At 48.0% G+C, this 16,319-nt stretch overlaps 1 protein-coding gene and 1 non-coding gene across 5 annotated transcripts in view; one reads left to right on the forward strand and one right to left on the reverse strand.

Annotated features, from left to right (window-relative positions):
• PPP6R3 (protein phosphatase 6 regulatory subunit 3) overlaps positions 1–12,986 on the reverse strand; it is a 101,821-nt gene extending 88,835 nt beyond the window's left edge. For all 4 annotated transcript variants that reach the window (XM_040409546.1, XM_040409548.1, XM_040409547.1 and 1 more), the window contains exon 1: positions 12,875–12,986. The gene's annotated coding sequence lies outside the window, so the exon portion shown is untranslated. The remainder of the gene's footprint in view (positions 1–12,874) is intronic.
• Positions 12,987–13,639: 653 nt separating this feature from the next.
• TRNAA-AGC lies at positions 13,640–13,712 on the forward strand. The gene has a single exon. It is a non-coding gene; the product is annotated as a tRNA-Ala (tRNA).
• Positions 13,713–16,319: the final 2,607 nt, after the last annotated feature.

Below are 16,319 nucleotides of genomic sequence, written 5' to 3' on the forward strand. Positions count from 1 at the left end.
GTCGTCCTCCTCTTCATTGGTGGCAGTTTGCAGTTCCGATCGGAGTCCCAGCAGTGTAATGCTGGGGCTCCGATCGGTTACCAAGGTAGCCAGGACGCTACTGGAGCCCTGGTTGCCATGGTATGTTAGTGAGCAGCATTATACTCACGTGAGTCGTGGCTGCCGGGCGCTCCTTCTTCTGTCTGTGCGGCGCATTGCTAATGCTATAAGCCTTAGCAATGCGCCGCACAGACAGAAGAAGGAGCGCCCGGCAGCCACGACGCACGTGAGTATAATGCTGCTCACTAACATACCATGGCAGCCAGGGCTCCAGTAGCGTCCTGGCTACCATGGTAACCGATCGGAGCCCCAGCATTACACTGCTGGGACTCCGATCGGAACTGCAAACTGCCACCAATGATGGGGGGAGGAGGGGGACGACGACCCTGTGGCCTCCAATGATTAATACTGGGGAGGGAGAGAGGAGGGGGGCACTGCCACCAATGATGGGGGGACGACCCTGTGGCCTCCAATGATTAATACTGGGGAGGGAGGGAGGAGGGGGGGCCCACTGCCACCAATGATGGGGGGGGGGGGGGGGGGGGGGGGGACGAGACCCGGTGGCGACTGCCAGCAATGATTAATACTGGGGGGAAGGGGCACTGACACCAATGATGGGGAGGGGGACCCTGTGGCCACTGCCACCAATGATTAATACTAGGGGGGGGGGGGGGTTACCAGAGGGGGCTGATAAGAGGGAGAGGCTGGGGGGGCTGATCAGAGGCTGGGGAACTGCCCGTCTGCCCCCATACAGTGTAACGTCTCCTTGTGGCTGCCCCCATACAGTGTAACGTCTCCTTGTGGCTGCCCCCATACAGTGTAACGTCTCCTTGTGGCTGCCCCCATACAGTGTAACGTCTCCTTGTGGCTGCCCCCATACAGTGTAACGTCTCCTTGTGGCTGCCCGGTTGCCCCCATACAGTGTAACGTCTCCTTGTGGCTGCCCCCATACAGTGTAACGTCTCCTTGTGGCTGCCCCCATACAGTGTAACGTCTCCTTGTGACTGCCCCCATACAGTGTAACGTCTCCTTGTGACTGCCCGGTTGCCCCCATACAGTGTAACGTCTCCTTGTGGCTGCCCCCATACAGTATAACGGCTCCTTGTGGCTGCCCGGCTGCCCCCATACAGTGTAACGTCTCCTTGTGCCCCCCCCCCCTATACAGTGTAACGTCTTCTTGTTGCCCCCCATACAGTGTAACGTCTCCTTGTGGCTGCCCCCATACAGTGTAACGTCTCCTTGTGCCCCCCCCATACAGTGTAACGTCTTCTTGTTGCCCCCCATACAGTGTAACGTCTTCTTGTTGCCCCCCCATACAGTGTAACGTCTCCTTGTGGCCCCAAGTGTTTTTTTCTTCTAAATGGGCATTTATCGCGATATATATCGTTATCGCGATAAATTTCTTAATATCGTTATCGTGGGAATATTTTTGATATCGTCCAACCCTAGTTCAGACACTGCTGCAAGTGTGAAAGTAGCCTTAGTGTTTTTTTTTACCTACTATTAGCCCCCTTAGGGGCTGGAACCCTTGTCCTATTCACCCTTAGGCCCCTTTCACATGGGCGAGATTTCTGCGCAGGTGCAATGCGTGAGGTGAACGCATTCACCCTCACTGAATCCGGACCCATTCACTTCTATAGGGTTGTGCACATGAGCGGTGATTTTCACGCATCACTTGTGCGGTGCGTGAAAATCGCAGCATGCTCTATATTGTGTGTTTTTCAAGCAACGCAAGCCCCATAGAAGTGAATGGGGCTGCGTAAAAATCGCAAGCATCCGCAAGCAAGTGAGAATGCGGTGCGATTTTCACGCATGGTTGCCAAGATGAAAGTCTATTCACTGTGTTATTTTCCCTTATAACATGGTTATAAGGGAAAATTATAGCATTCTTTATTACAGAATGCTTAGTAGGTCAATTGAGGGTTAAAAAATAAATAATTAACTCTCCTCCTCCAATTGATCACGTAGCTGCCGGTCTCCTGTTCTTTCTTCAGGACCTGTCAAAGGACCTGTGGTGACATCACTGTGTTCATCACATGGTACATCACATGATCCATCACCATGGTAATGGACCATGTGATGAGCTCAGTGACGTCACCACAGGTCCTGCAGAAAGAACAGGAGACTGGCAGGTCCTGAAGAAAGAACAGGAGACCTGCGCGATCAATTGGAGGAGGGGAGTTAATTTTTTTTTAACCCTCATTGGCAATGCGCCACCAATGTTTATTATACTGGGGTGGGGGGGGGGGGGGGGCACGGTAACTGACCTGTTAATACAAATACAGGAGATGGGTGCCGGAATCAAATAGCCGGTGCAGTTAACCCCTCAGGTACCGCACCTGAAGGGTTAACTCAACTGCAGCAGATCGCAGCTCCCTGTCATAGAGGTCGGGTGCCGTTTATTTGATTCCGGCACCCACCTCCTGTATTTGTATTAACAGGTCAGTTATCTTCATCGGTGGCGCAGTGGACACAGCCAGCCCGCCCCCCCCCCCCCCAATATAAAAAGTCTTGTCGCCATTTTGGTCGCCATCTGGAGCCCTGACATCGCTGTCTTGAACGTGCACGCCACCGCAGCATGCGCGGCTCTGTACTATACTCTACCAGGAAGAAATCATTGTGCAGCGAGAGGCACGAATGAACACGCAAGGACTGAGTTCTCAGTGTGATGTCATAAGGAGGCGTGGTCAGACTTCACACAAATTGCCTAAGCCCGCCCAGCCTTAGAAGCAGGAAACCAGGAAGTGAACGGCAGAGCTGGCTGCAGGTGAGGAGGAATTAGCAAGATGGGGAAACCCTTTTAAGGGGAGAACCGACTCCCTGGTCCAAGGAACTCCACTCTCGATTTTTTTAGATCCATCCACCACCCCAAGGATTCTAAGGTTTGAGAGGATAGAGATATCGCCGAGTCCAGAGAGGGGAGACTTCCGTCCCAATCTCGCAGGATCTGAAGCTGAAGCCTTGAATGGTACTGGGCCCATTCCACCCCTGGAAAAGTGGCTGTAATGAGACCCAGTACTGACATGGCCCCTCTTATAGTGACTGACGGAGACGAGAGAAGAAGCTGAACTCTTGATCTGATTAGTAAAGTTTTTTGCAGAGGTAGCAGGCACTTCTGGGAACTGGAGTCCAAAATCATTCCTAAAAAAACTGCATTTCTGGCCTGGGCATAAGCAGGATTTTTTAGGTTTATCTCCCCTCCCAGCTTCTCTAGAACTTCTCTCAACCAGGCTATCTGACCCTGAAGAATTTGACTTGACTGGGCCACCGGCAGAAAATCATCTATGTAAGGTATAATGATGATGTCCTTCTCCCTGATGTGGGTCATCATTTCCGAAACGATCTTTGTGAAAACCCTCAGACCTTGAGCGAGGCTGAAGGGTAATGCTCGGAAATGAAGATGCAGAATCTCCCTTTCTAACCGAACTTCTACCCTCAGGAACCTCTGGTGGCTGAGATGAATGGGGACATGATAGTACGCATCCCTCAGGTCTACTGTGGCCATAAAGCAAAACGGGAAGAGATTGTTCACTGCTGACTTGATCGACTCCATACGAAATCTCTCGTGCTGCAGAAATTGGTTCAAACACTTCAAGTTTATTATAGTCCGAAATGAGCCATTTGGTTTTTTGACCAGAAAGTTTAATAAAACCCCGGTCAATCCCTGCTCTGGGACTCTTACCAGCACCCTTTTGTTCTATCAAAAAACTTCTGCGACGATGGCAGATCGTTTTGCAGAATCTAAACGCTAATCTGTAATTACAAATTTCCCTACTGAAAAAATCTTGACATTTTAATTTTAGGCCCTCCCCCATCACAGAATGTATCCCAGGACTGCTGGAGATCTGCCACTGAGGTGCAAAAAGACCTCCGACAGGTGCTCTAGCGTCATTGGAACCGTTTTGTGGTGTCCGACACTGAAAAAAGAAACCCCTTACTAGTAGAGGGAAAGCCCTTCTTTCTGTCCGAGGCCTTCTCTAGTAAGTCATCCAGGACAGGCCCAAACAAAAACTCCTTGACAAGGGATAACACAAAGTTTTGCCTTTGAACTAGCATCCCCATTCCAGCTTTTCAACCGAATAGCCCGCCGGGCAGAGTTGGATAAGCGGAAGCCCTAGCGGGTAAATCTTAAGGTATCCGCAGAAGCGTCAGCTAAGAAATCCAAGGCATTACTTATAACAGGGAAGGAAGACAATAACTGCTCCCTAGGGGGGACCCCCCCTTTAATGTGAGCCTTTATCTACCCCATCCACACTTTTAGTTATATGGCAACAGACGTAGCGGCGATAGCAGGTTTAAAAGCCGCCGCAGAGGTTTACCAATTTTTCTTTAAATAAACCTCTGCTCTCCTATCCATCGGGTCCTTGAGCGAACCCATGTCCTCAAAGGGGAGAGCGGCTTTTTTTTTTTTTTTTTTTACATTTTGCTACTGGGGCATCAAGCTTTGGGGCCCTATCCCAGGGGGCAGACAACTCCTCAAACGGATACTTCCGCTTCACCGAAGGAGGGACAAAAGACTTCCTATCCGGCCTTTTTCATTCTCTGGCAATCACATCCTGAAAGTTCTTATGCACATCAAACACCTTCCTCTTCCTGGGAGCTGACCCTTCAAACAGTCCTGGACTGAATGTTGTGGCCTCTGATCGCCCAACCCCATAGTTGCCCAAACCGCCTCTACTAGGGAATTAGTATTTTCCCACATGAAAAAGTGGTCTCCCTGCAGACTCGTCCTCAGAAGACTCGTCTGTTGACCCCCACTCTCGTTCTTCCAGACCAGAAAGTATCTCACTATCGCTGGAGGAGTCTTTTGCAGCAGCTGCTGAAGTGGGGCGGTGCTTTCTCAGACCGCTAACCGACTCCCTGACCTCTTCACGTATCATCTGTTTTATGCTGCCCACAAAAGATGGAGCTTCCTCTTCCATTAATTTGCTGATACACCTCTGACATAGGGGTTTTGCCCAGGCAGAAGGAAGCTTCTTCTTACACACACCACATCCCTTCTCCTTTACTCTGGAAGTCTTCCTACAAGACTCCTTTAGACCTAGGCAACAGAAAATGACCCCATAAGCATTAAAATAAATAATATATGCTGGGATATAACCCCTCTTACCCCACCGTGGTACCGATGTATCATTGGTGGTCTCAGTGGGATCAGCGTGCTGAGCCTGCTCCATGTTTCATACAGCCAGAATGGAGGAACTGCCACTCTTCTTCACCCAGCGCGACAGTGAGCCGGCTGGGCTTTTCTCCTCGGCGGGCGCTAGCCAGCATTCCTCCCCTTCCGATCCGCAGTGTCAGCTTCCTATCACTGCAGCAACCCGGAAGTACTCGCAGATCATCGCACAGGCCTGCGGCCGAACATGCGAACACGGCCGCAGAGGTTCGCAGGAGCCCAAGGCAGCCAGACCCTCCGAGGAGGACGGAAGGGGTAAGGACAGAGAAGGGAGCCCAGACTTCTGCAGCAGCTCCAAGAGGAGACTTACACCACACAGGGTAACTCTCCACACACTATTTTTTATAGTCAGGGCCCCCACAGCTCTTTTCTTGATATCCAGCAGATCTGATTCCCTCCTGCCCCATAGGACAGGAAACAGAACTGGAGATAGAGGGGATGATCCCTCCTTTAAAAGGGGGTTCTAGTTCCTGTCCTGAGGAGGTGGAGGCGGTCTCTCCAGGGGTGCTGTCATAGGTGATAAAGAAAACAAAAAAGATTTAAAAGATTCCAGCTCTTGGAGTGCTACACTAGAGGGGGGTTTGTGTCCTCAAAGGAGTGATAAGTGATCACTGGAAGTCTGAATGCTGGGACCCCCAACGATCACCCCCTGTAATCACCCCCTGTAAGAGTGTTAGTACAAATGCGTGACCACAGCTTCATTCCCAGTCTATAGGGCTCACCGAGACAGTCGAGCCCTGTCCTCTGCTTCCTAAATACAGTCATGTGACTGCTGCAGCCAATCACATGTCACAGCGTTGACCACTTGAACTAATTGCTGGCTGTAGAGGGTCATGTGTCCGTGGCAAAAGAGAGCAAGAAGTAGAGACTGTTAGAGCACCCAGGAAGCTGTACAATGAGCGCGCCAAAGTTTGCATAACTCACTCAAATGTACCTCCAAGGAACAGACAAACTGCACAGTGCTCTCAGGTCCTTATGCACAGGACCTTGGTTAGGTCTGCCCCTTTAAAGCGCAGCCGTTTGGGCTACAGAGCTCTCCTTCCTCCCAATTCATAAACAGCAAGTTGCCCATTCCAAAGTTTTTTTGTCAAGCCAAAACCCAGCACTCATACTGGAAAGAAGCCGGATCCCTGCTGGATCCCATTGTATGGGGTAAGGCGGTGAACTGCAGTATCTGGCAATGATGGATTCGGTGAACTCTGCCTGCCAAATCAAGATACCGAAGACATGAACTTAGCCCTTTTTCTACTACTTGGCTGCTTGACTGAAGAGCTGATGCTGCTGTAATCACAGGACCTTATTAGCAAGTTTAACATCTGAACGCAGAGAGCATATATATTAGCTATATGGCATCTTTCTGAAAGTAGGAAGTAATGGGCTGCAGTAACAAATGTACTTCTACTCATCTACAGAACGAATGATGCAGCCTAAGGGTCCATTCACACATCAGTGTGTGTTTTGCGGATCCACAAAACACGGACACCAGCAATGTGCGTTCCACATTTTGCGGACCACACATCGCCGGCACTAATAGACCATGCCTATTCTTGTCCGCAATTGTGGACAAGAATAGGGAATGTTCTATTTTTTCGGGAACGGAAATGTGTACCCGGAAGTGCGGGTCCGCATTTCCGGATCAGGGCCACACATCGTGCGGCCCCATAGAAATGAATGGGTCCGCAATTCCGTTCCGCAAAATGCAGTACGGAATTGCGGATGTGTGCATGGAGCCTAATAAACAGCATTGCACATGGCTACTTTCACACTAGCGTTTTGGCTTTCCGTTTGTGAGATCCGTTCAGGGCTCTCACACGCGGTCCAAAACGGATCAGTTTTGCCCTAATGCATTCTGAATGGAAAAGGATCCGCTCAGAATGCATCAGTTTGCCTCCGTTCAGTCACCATTCTGCTCTGTAGGCTGCCTGCAGTGTTTTGGTGTCCATCTGACTAAACTGAGCCAAACGGATCCGTTCTGACCCACAATGTAAGTCAATGGGGACGGATCTGTTTTCTCTCACACCATCTGGTGCAATTGAAAACGAATCCATCTCCCATTGACTTTCATTGGAGTTCATGATGGATCCGTCTTGGCTATGTTACAGATGATAAACGGATCCGATCTTGACGGATGCATGCGGTTGTATTATTGTAACGGATCAGTTTTTGCAGATCCATGATGGATCCGCCCAAAACGCAAGTGAGAAAGTAGCCTAAAACTACACTCCTTGTCCCTCATCCTACAGATGACGTCCGTGTGCTTTACGTATTTTGCGGAACGGAACAGCTGGACCCTAATAGAACAGTACTACCCAGTGCTCCAGACTAAAAAAAATACCTAGTAGCCATTGGCTCCTGAACTGAAAAATTTAGGAGCCAAATTAAAAGATTTTAGTCGCCAAATCTAATCAAAATTTTGGTATCGTGACAACGCTACGCCGATCAGATCGGCGTAGGGTTGTTTCGATACCAAAATTTTGATTAGCTTTCGTGACCATAAAAAAAGTATTGTGATACCCAATACCAAGCGAAAAAAAAATAAAAAAACACCAAAAAAAGCCGTGTGCATTTAGCATTTTATGAAACGTTCGGCCCATAATAGAACAGTCCTATCCTATTTTTGGGGTGACAAGATGACAAAAAAAAGCGAATCGCATGGTTTTTATTTATTTCTGTTACGGCGCTCGCCGCATAGGAGATATTTTTTTAATAATTTAATAGTTTGGACTTTTCAGACACAGCGCTATGTAATATGTTTATTTATTGTTTATATATTTTATATGTAAAATTGGGAAAGGGGGGATTTAAACTTATTTTAGGGTACTTTCACACTAGCGTTTTTCTTTTCCGGCAGAGTTCAGTCACAGGGGCTCTATACCAGAAAATAACTGATCAGGCATATCCCCATGCATTCTGAATGGAGAGCAATCCATTCAGGATGCATCAGTTCAGTCGTTTTGACCGATCAGGCAAAAGATAAAACCGCAGCATGCTACGGTTTTATCTCCGGCGAAAAAAACTGAAGACATGCCGCTCCGTCTGTCCGCATGACAAGTGGAGAGACGGATTCGTCTCGGGGGCATTGCGGCAAACCCACGCAGGTAGGTACGCAATTGCAGTCAGTTTTGACTGCGATTGCGTTCAGTTTTTATCGCGCGGGTGCAATGCGTTTTGCACGCCAGTGATAAAAAAAAAACTGACTGTGGTACCCAGACCCGAACTTCTTCACTGAAGTTCAGGTTTGGGTTCAAGGTTGTGTAGATGTAATTATTTTCCCTTATAACATGGTTATAAGGGAAAATAGCATTCTTAAAGCAGTTGTTCGTGCAACCCGGCTTCTCTTCTGTCTTCATCTGTGAGGAAAAGGACCTGTGGTGACTTCACTGTGCTCATCACATGATCCATCACCATGGTAATGGACCATGTGATGAGCTCAGTGACATCACCGCAGGTCCTGAAGAAAGAACAGGAGACCGGCAGCTACACGATCAATTTGAGGAGGTGAGTTAATTGTTTTTTTTAACCCTCATTGGCACTGCGCCACCAATGTTTATTATACTGGGGTGTTGGGGGGGGCGCACGGCGCCACCAATGTTTATTATACTGGGGGGGGGGGGGGTGGCACTGCGCCACCAATGAAGATAATGGACCTGTTAATACAAATACTCTGACATGGAGCTGCGATCCGCTGCAGTTAACCCCTCAGGTGCGACACCTGAATGGTTAACTGCAGCAGATCGCAGCTCCCTGTCAGAGGTCAGGTACCGGCTATTTGATTCCGGCACCCGCCTCCTGTATTTGTATTAAGAGGTCCGTTATCTTCATTGGTGGCGCAGTGGACACAGCCTCTCCCCTCCTCCCGTCTTTCTTATTGGCAGCAGTAGCACAGGGGGGAGGAAGAGACTCCTTCTCCACTGCGCTGCTGTAAACATCGGCGGCGGGGCAGATAACTCATCTCCTGTGCCCGCCGCTGTATTCAATGGCAGAGCTGCAGCAGCGGGTCTAATCGCAAATGGCGACAAGACTAAAAAAAAGTCTTGTCGCCATTTGTAAATTCTAAGTCGCATTGGCGACATTTTGGTCGCCATCTGGAGCCCTGCTAGCCTCATCCGTAATGCGGACAATAATAGGACGTTCTATTTTTTGGCGGAACAGAAACGGAATGCACACGGAGTAACTTCCTTTTTTGTTTTTTCAGACCCATTGAAATGAATGGTTCCCTATACGGTCTGCAAAAAATGAAAAATAAATAAAAAACAGAACGGACACGAAAAGAAAATACATTCGTGTGCATGAGGCTTTAGGTTGCGGATTTAGAAAAATCACACCAAAAGCAGCAATATGACTGATGTGAATAATCCCTGAGGCCACAAGCACGTGCAGTAGGGCGGGTGGGGAGAATTTATCTTCCCAAGACACATTTCCAACATAATAGTCGCAAACTCAGTGTTTTCTACTTTATAAAAAGCAATGTGACGCAAGTGGTATTTGTATATCACCGTCATTTTCCAACAACGCGTCAGGAGGCTTAGGGTCCATTCACACGTCCGCAATTCCGTTCCCGAAAAACATAGAACATGTCCTATTCTTGTCTGCAATGGCAGACAAGATTAGGTATTTTCTATTAAGCGCCGGCGATGTGGGGTCCGCAAAATTCGGAACGCACATCGCCGATGTCAGTGTTTTGCGGATCCGCAAAACACACGGACGTGTGAATGGACCCTTAGAGGGGTATTTTAGTTGAAGTTATTACCTATTAGATCGGTGAGAGTCCTACCACTGGAACCCCCACTCATCTGAGAACCTCTGCAGACCCCCTGAAAAGAACAGAGGTGGTCAGGAATGCACGTAGCCACTATTCATTTCTATAGGAGCTCCGGAGATAGGCGAGCGCTGTAATCTTTCTCCGGAACTCCCATAGAAATCAATAGAATGGCTACACGCATGTGCGACTGACTTGTACGTTCTTGACAGGGGGGCTGCAGGGAGTACGTTCTCGTGATCGTTGCGGTAGGGAATAATGTCAACCAACCGGAATACCCCTTTAAGGAGTTATCTGGCATCAATGAAGACAAATCTACTACAGCTCTGAGATGGCTTTGAATTCTATTTAGGCACAGGTACTGCCAATTTAGGGCACATGCACGCGGTCGTAGCCATTTTTGAAGCGCGCAAAAGACGGATACCGGCCGTGTGCGTCGCGCATTTTGCAGAACGATATGCCCTGCCTTCTATAGAACTGTCCTATCTTTGTCTGCCAAACGGACAATAATTATTTTGCGGAGGGGCTGCGAAACAGACATACGGATGCGGACAGCACACAGTCCACATCTTTTGCGGCCCCATTTAAGTGAATGGGTCTGATCGGCAAAAAACGCGGATGGGATGCAGACAAAAATCACGGTCGTGTGCACGAGCCCTTATGATGAGGTCTACGCCTTGTCATAAATTAGCCGCAACCTCCGGCAGAGCAGGGGACATCATAGACAAGCGTAAAACGTCGCTCTATGATCCATCTCTTCCACATTGGGCACAAAGGGGGAGATTCATCAAAACTGGCTTACCTGCTCATAACCAATCAGATTCCATCCTTTATTTTTCAGAACTTCTTTGGAAGATGAAAGCTGGAATTTGATTGGTTGTTATGGACAACAAATTTGCACCTATGTGTGGACTTTCCACGCAGAAAATCCACAGCGCTATACAGCACCAGCTAAGGGTCTATTCACACATCCGTAAGTGTTTTTGCGGATCCGCAGAACACGGACACCGGCAATGTGCGGACCGCACATCGCCAGCAATTGTGGACAAGAACAGGACATGTCCTATTTTTTTCGGGAACGGAATAGTGGATTTTTTTTCGGGAACGGAATCCGCAATTCCTGATACGGGCAGCACATCATGTGACCCCATAGAAATGAATGGGTCCGCAATTCCGTTCTGCAAAATACGGAACAGAATTGCGGACGTGTGAATGGACCCTAAGGGGGCGAGATCTTCAAAATCTCGTCTACACTGTGCAGAAACGTTCCACACAAATTGAACTGCAGATTTCTAAATCCCCAGCGTGTCAACTGTTTGTGCAGATTTTTGGCAACGCAAAGGGTGTAATTTGGGGTAAAATCTGCAAGTAACACATGCGGATTTGATGCCCAAACAAAGCAAAAATTTAAACGAAATTCTGCATAAAGAACACTGCCGTGTGCAGGTATCCTAAGGGAATGGTCACGACATAATCCGCCACGTATTCCACGGCTCCACTGTGGTTTGTGCAGTGGATTTTCATGTGGACCCCGTTCTAGGTTTTGCTCCATTGAAAACAATGGCAGGCCGTTTTAGCGCAGATGGACACCGGTTTTTCAGCAGTGAATCCTCGCTGAAACCCCTCGACCCGAAATACTCCGTTTGAACACACAGAAGCCTACGTGGCCTCCTCCAGGGGCACTTTATCGGTGGGGTAGGTACGTGCCAACTGCTCAGACTTTTTGGGACCAGTTTTGAGCCAAGCTGCTTTTGTTTGTGACATTCCCAGTCAGATAAAAGTTTTGCATGCCGCACCAAGGCGGCGGGATGACGCGGTCAGACAAACGGTTGCCGCGGCCCGACAGTAATAAGGCATCAATTTCAATGATAAAAGGCGGCCATCTGAAAAGGCACTAATAAATTTCAATGGAAATGAATGCCGGATACGGCAAGTGTTCAGGATTTTTGGGCCGGAGAGAAAACTACAGCGTGCTGCGGTATTTTCTCAGGCCAAAATACGTAAGAGGGACTGAACGGATCGCTCTCCATTCAGAATGCATTAGGATAAAAGTGATCCGTTCTTTTCCGGTATTGAGCCCCTAGGACGGAACTTAATGCCGGAGAACAAACGCTAGTGTGAAAGTAGCTGCCGAGAACCAACATCACAATTACAGACTGGGCCTGGAAAAGAGTCCCGGCCACCTGAGAAGAGTCCTGGTTATTCATGAAGTCCTGCTGATGACTGACAGGCTTCTACCTAGTTTTCTCCCTTTCTCTCTAGGAGAGAACTGACAATCATCAGCAGATGGTGAGAGAGCAGGAGATTAGGAATAACCAGGACTCTTCTCAGGTAGATCGGACTCTTCTCCAGGTCTGGGCTGCAGTGATTATGAGGCTGGTTCTCAGCAACCTCTTACTTTGATGAGTGACACACCGCTGACATCAGCATCTATGTCACTATTTTGTCGGTGAGGTCAGCATAGAGTTGGTGACAGGTTCCCTTTAAGTCACCAAAAATTAAAAATAAAACAAAAACAACCCACCACCTGCCATCCCCAGGTGGCCCCACATGACTGCTCGGCTCCACACAACAGGTCCTGCTTACAGGGACGGTCTCAGGACCTGACAGGAACACACAGGGAGGACACCGCCATCTCCATGACCTGTGACCCGGCAGGGGGCTGTCACCACAACACCCGGAGAGCAGGCCTCACACGGGGCCTACCAAGCCAGGCTCCCGAACAGCTGCCTCAGAGGAAGGACTCCCCTCCCCTCCTCCATACCCAGCACCACTATCGAAAGCTCTGCCCTGCGCCCCTCATAGGAGAAGTTACCCACCGGACGACGGACGCGTTCCCGAGCCAGCACCGAGCCCTCCCGTCAACCCGGAGACGTAATGATCAAGCAGCCACCTATCGTTACCTTATACGACAAAATAACCCAATCCAGTCAGGCGGGAAAATTGCTCAGCACTATAGTCGACTTTTCAAGATGGTGGACATATCAACTCTTGCAACCCTCCCCCTCCTCCTCCAGGGGACGCCTCTAGCCAATCAGAGGAGAAAGCCGACCTTCGCCTTTTAGACGTCAGCGGTGATTGGACGGAGTCGCCGTCGATCAATAACGTCCGCCTTGTTGTGCATTCACCGCGGCCGCGGATAGGACGTTGTGGCTGTCAATAGCGTAAAAATGCGTGACGAACGTTCTCGACACCTCATTGGTCGCCGTTCAACGGAGTCTAACTTGAACTCTGCCAATAGCCCGTTATGGCCGACGCGGCGACAGCCTCCCAGGCCTTAGCAACAACGCTGCTCTCTAGTGACTGACAGCTCTCTCGGCCAATAGCTTGACGAGAGTTTTTCTCAGCCACCAATTAAAATGCGTCGTTGACTGGACGCGTAAACGAATGGCCTGGCTCGGAAGGCGGGTGGTTATGGTTCTGTATCGGGGCAGAAGTGAAGTGAGGGGGGGGGGATGGGACTCGTCGGGTTCCCGTCGCTTGGATAGTCACCGTCCGGGTCAGATAGAATAACGAATTGTCGCCTGCGACAATATACTGCGTGTGTGATAGTGTACATTCACAGCATTGCTTAAATTACCAGTGGACTGACAGATAAACCCCGTCTGTGGTGAGACCCTGTGTGACGTATGGGGAAATGTAGGGAGGAACCGCTGAGTGCTGTGAGCGGGGAATTAGCTCAGATGGTAGAGCGCTCGCTTAGCATGCGAGAGGTAGCGGGATCGATGCCCGCATTCTCCACGACTCTTTTTTTTTTTTTTTCCCTTCACTTTTTTAATTAAAAATTTAATTTTCATTTAAAAATTTTCATTCGACGTTGAAATCTTTTACTCTGTTTTGCCCCATTTTTGCAATATTCAAACCTTTTCTTTTTTTCTGTCCTATAAAGGTATAGTCACACATAGCGACTGAGACACACGGAAATTCTCTTCTTTTATTTTATTTTGGGCTGCAGTTTTGCAATGCTGTGTTTATATAATTTTTTTTGTTACAGGTAAAACATTAGTTTTACTTGTTTCATCCAATGTCAAAATTGCAGAAAATCACGGTATAAAAAGGTGTTTGTTTTTTTTGTTTGTTTTTTTCCAGATGCAGTTTGGTCCACGTATGTGTGAATGAGGCCTTAACCACACTTCAGCCGCTATGTGCGAATACAGCCTTAAAGGGGTATATTCCCATGTCAGCTTTTCATGGCTGAGGTCGGAATGCCTATTCAGGAGGCAGGGGATTCCGCTATGCTGTTTCCGTAGCAACCATTCACTTCTAGAGGAGTTACGAAAGAGCATGGCATGGCCCGCTCGGCTGTTCCCGTGGCTCCAGCCACCTCTGCTCATCTGAATATAATGATACCTTTCACGTATCGATCAGTTGTTTCATTCTAGAGAAAAAGTATTTTTAATAATCCATAGGCAAACAAACAGTTAAGTGCACAGAGGGCGGGTCCAAGCCTCTGTGTGCACCCTTGCTCCGCCTACTTCCTCTACCAGGCCCTCCTTCTTTTTCGTGACAGGAATGGAGTTCCAGCAGTACTTACTCTACTGTCATGCTGCTGATTCCGCAGTCTCAGCCGGCTGCAGGCTTGTCGCTTATCAGGATGACCCTGTTGCCAGTCAGGTGGTCACATGATCACAACCAAAAAAATCGCAGAATCGGCGTTGTGATGCTCAACATATTTGCCGGGTTTCGGGCCAATCTCTACCTGTCCCCATTATAGTTAATGAGGGTGGACGGCAGTGACAGATCAAACCTTACTGAAACAGAGAAAGGAAACTCCCTTTAACAAGCAGCCATTTTTAAAGGGCATCTATCAGCAGATTTGTACCTATGACACTGGCTGACCTGTTACATGTGCGCTTGGCAGCTGAAGATGTTTTTTGTTGGTCCGATGTTCATATGTGTCCGCATTGCTGAGAAAAATGTTTTATTACATGCAAATGAGCCTCTAGGAACAACGGGGGCGTTGCCGTTACACCTAGAGGCTCCGCTCTCTCTGCAACTGCCGCTCCCTCTGCACTTTGACAGAACCAGGTATGATGAGGTTTTCACTGCCTGGTCCTGTCAATCAAAGTGGAGAGGGCATAGCAGCAGCCTCCAGGTGTAACGGCAACGCCCCCATTGCTCCTAGAGCAGGGGTTCACAACTCGCGGGCCACATGCGGCCCCAGAGCCAAAGCTTGCGGCCCCCGTCCTCCTGGACAGAAACACCGATGATGGCGGGATTAGCTGTGTTTCTGCTCTGAGCGCCGCACCACAGAGCATTACAGCTCCTGCTCCCGCATTGAAGCAGGACGGGTCCACGAGACCCGAGGAGAAGGCAGAAGCAGTGTATCAACGCTTCTGCTTTCTCCTCAGATAGGTGAGCGCTGTGCAGGGTGGAGCTGGGGGCAGAGGAGCGCAGAGCTGCAAGGTCAGGAGACCCTGCTCAACCCCCACAGCAGGCCAAGTTCCCTGTAACTGGGGCTCCTTTGGATGCAAAAAAATCTCCTATTGTCTCCCAAAGGTGTTTCAGTGACCTCTTGGGGACAAACTATGTGGGAAAAATATATAAAAAAACGAAATTAAAAAATTATTTTAAAAAAAATAAAAACAAAAAGATATATTAAAACACAATTAAAAGAAAAAAAGAAATAAAATATCATGTGGCAAAAAAATAGAAAATTATAAAAAAATAAAATACAAATAAAAGGAAAAATTGTTAAATATAAGAGTGTTTACTGTCCCCCAACAGGCTTTTTATGATCCCTTGGGGGACATTTTATGTGGCAAAAATATATATAAAAAAAAAATAATACTAAATTATTTTAAAAAAAATTATAAAATACAAATAAAAGAAAAAGTTCAGAGTAATAGAGTGTTCATTGCCCCCCAACAGCCTTTTTTTTTACCTCTTTGGGGACATATTATGTGGCAAAAATATATTTAAAAAATAAGTAATAAACCAATTATAAAAAAATAATACAATAAATTATTAATAAAATACAAATAAAAGGAAAAAGTAAAAAATTAACAAAAAGTGTCAGTGTCCCCCAAAGGTCTTTTTATTACCTCTTGGGGGATATATTTTGTAGCAGAAATATATTAAAAGTTAAGTTAAAAAAAGATAAAAAAATAATAAAATACATAAAAGAAAAAGAAAAACACAGCAACCAAAACCGTCACCATTATCGCCCCATTCACGTGAAACCATACATATTATATAACAAAACGACCAACACGACCTCTGGATAGATCATCAGCATCTGACCGGCGGGGGTCCGACACCTGGGACCCCCGCCGATCAGCTGTTTGAGAAGGCAGCGGCGCCGCGGCCTTCTAACTGTTTACCGCAGTCCCAGTGACGTCACGACTT

Source organism: Bufo bufo, chromosome 10, assembly GCF_905171765.1.
Source record: "Bufo bufo chromosome 10, aBufBuf1.1, whole genome shotgun sequence".
In the NCBI taxonomy this organism is placed as follows: Eukaryota; Metazoa; Chordata; class Amphibia; order Anura; family Bufonidae; genus Bufo; species Bufo bufo.